The following is a 3,416-nucleotide window of genomic DNA, read 5'->3' on the forward strand; positions in this document are numbered from 1 at the left end:
CAATACATTTCGATGTAGCTTGTCGATGACGAGAAGATCTTTCTGTAGCAGAACATGTATGAATGTCTATGTACTTTCTCACATTAAACTCCAAATATGATTTAATTGTTGATGCACGAATCTTCCAAGAACAACCAGGAACAAAGCATTTGAGCACCAACAAAGATTTTGTTGATTTATAAGTTGTATAATCAAAATTTTGAAAAATCGTGATCATACGCAACTTATGTTGTAACTCCTTCTTGGTGCTACATATTTGCCCCACAGTTATACGCTCTAAAGTCTGGACAATATTTTGTGTACCTATGAAGTCACCAACCATTTCATCATCTTCAGTCTCTCCATCTAAAGACATCTTTGAATCAAATCCAGAACTACCACTTGTAGAACCAAAACAATTTCCATCTTCACTAATTTCATCAAACATACCACTTTGGACCTCTTCTTCACCATATCTATATGGTGCACCACTTTGTGCCTCGTCTTCACCAAATCCAAATGCAACATTGTTCTGTTTATCTTCACTGCCTCTTTCAATAGTACCACTTTTTTCTGTATCCTCAGTATTTTCATTAAGAGTTTCACTTTTTTCTTCATCCTCACAACTTTTATATAGATTGCCACTCATTTTTTTCAACTATGAGATTACCTGCAAAATCAATATACTATATAATTAGAATCAGAGTAATATAGAGAATGATCGTCAACTAATGTTCAAAAATGAATATAATATGGAAAACACAAAGGTTTCGATTATCAGCAAGTCTGCCAATAATAGGTAGACTTTACAATTATCAGACAATCTACCCAGAAAAGTAGGCTATTTATTCGAGTCCACTATTATTTCGCAGACGAATTGAAGGTCTGCCAAGAAAAGGTCTGTCATTTTTCAGCAGATAACAAACTAGTCTAGTAGTTTAGATTTTCATGTCAGCACAAAAATGTAGCCATCAGACGAGTCTACCAATTAGTCCACCAGTAAATATAAATCAGTCATATTGGCAGTTGAAGTCTACTAATATGTTGCAGACAAAATAAAAGTCTACCAAATTACAATTTGTAGTCTGCTGTTCTGTGTAGACATTACTCTAATCTGCCAATTATTATCAGAAAACAAACCAATCTACCAATTTGAACTGTCATGTCTATGAAGATATGTAGACATTTACGAAAGTCTACCTTATGTTCGTAGACAAAATATAAGTCCACCAGTTTGGGAGTTGTTGTCTACCATAATATGTAGACACCCTACTCTCCCATAGCCTATATATATGTCTTCCATGTCATTTTAAATCGACTATAAACATCTAGACTTTACAGCAACCTGTCAACTATCAGTGGACAAAATGTATGTCTACCAACTCAAATTTCTACTCTCACCAATATTTGACAGAATTGATGTTTGTCTTCATCTACTACGTTTGTAAATTGGTTTCAGTTACCTGGATTTTAAATATGCTGAATCATGAAGTTCCTTTGGTAAAATTAAATAAATAGTTCTACAAATCAAAATTAATCAAAGAAAATATTAAGAACAGAACATGCATAACCTAGTTAGATATGGATTGTATATAATTGCTGTTTAAATAAAAAGACTATAACTTACCAGTTTCACAATAATGATGCCAAAGTTGTCTGATCTTGAAAAGCTTGATGTTAAATTTTGAACTTCTCATACATGGCTTGTGAAAAAGAAGATGAATGCGTCAACAATGGTGTTTTTTCCATAAATTAATATTTCCTTTTTTAAAATACATGTTTCCTTTTATTTAATTATTATTAGTTTTGTTTTAAATTTACTGTATATTAATGATCTATTTCCTTCTTAAAACGATTTTTAAAATCTTGATTCAATCATGTGATCAAGGGCAATATAAGAATTTATCTTTCAAAAATCTTAACAAATATTTTATAGGTTATTTTAGAAATTTTATATATTTGTAAGGTTACGGTGGCTAATGTCCCTAAAATAAATTATTTTCAAAATTATATCACTTCCTAAATTTAGATGAATGGACATGATTAACTATTTTATTTATAACATATCCACCAAAATTAAATAATAACTGTACAAACACTAACATAAATTTTACCTTATACGATACATCTTTTAACAAAACAAATATGAATAATGCATGTGTAGTTATTTATCTAATCTATTAAAAGGGGAGTACAAATTTGAAATAATCCTGAATTTTTCTAAAGAATTACAAGAGATTGCCACTGGCATTAAACACAGTCGTTTTACCTTATTAATAACAAGCGACTCAAATTTGATCCTTGTTATTTCAACTCGACATAATCAGTCACAACCAAATATTTCGGTCGGTTGGGCTTTTTTTTTAACGCTGGATAATTATGCTATTACAAACTATGAGAAATATTACAGACGATTCTACAGCCGACAATTCTATCTGCCTTATTAGAATTCACGTCTAACTGCATTACCTGAGCCGCCCTATCGGATCCACGCTTGAAGGTATTCCTAGTGCCATGCTGCAGATCTATGAAAACGCTTATTTAAGTACATAAATATTCAAATGATCTATTTAAAGTATATATTCGATAAGTATTTCCAAAATCTTTTAGTTTCAGTATATATGGTATATTCAGAGAATTTACTACAAATATACGTAAATTAAATGAAATATATTGTTTTTGTCAACCTTATATCATACTAACATATACTAGCTTTAATATTATTTTCCTAAAATCACGTGATATCTTACTTATTATCCTTCATATATCTCAACTACAATCTAATATTTGTGATTTAGTTTAAAAAAACATAAGCTTTACGTGATAGATACCCTAATATCTTAGCATGAATCTATAAATAAGGTCGACACATAGCTCGACTTCTGCAGTACTAAACAGAGTCAAAATGTCTTCAAATAAGAGCGTCTCATTACTCAAACTTGTCAAGCATTTAAAAGTGGTTGAGAAACTTTTCGTTGATTTCTGATGTATGGGGAAAGTTTTTCACAAATTGAATTTACTGCTGAAATTAGGGGTGTTCAATCCGGATATCGGTTCGGTTTTTTCAGTTTTTCAGCATTTCGGTTAGTAAAATGCAATTACCATTTTAAATTCATATTTACTTCGGTCGGTTCGGTTTATATACCGTCGGTTTTCGGTTTATTCGGTTTTATACCAAAAAACATAATTCTTTATTTTGGGATCATATTATATGAATTTTAGAGTCATGTTGTCAACACATTCATTTATTAAAAAAATTTTATAAGTTTAAATAAAAGAACAAAAATAAAAATGTTTCTATCATCTAATAAAATAATCAAATCTATAATTAAAATCAAAGCTCAAAATTTTGATAATAAAAATAAAAAACAAAAAATAAAACAGAAGCACGAAGCACAAAAAATAAGTTATTATATTCTTTCATATTTAGCGTTCAT

This window comes from Brassica oleracea, chromosome C2, assembly GCF_000695525.1.
Source record: "Brassica oleracea var. oleracea cultivar TO1000 chromosome C2, BOL, whole genome shotgun sequence".
Lineage (NCBI taxonomy): Eukaryota > Viridiplantae > Streptophyta > Magnoliopsida > Brassicales > Brassicaceae > Brassica > Brassica oleracea.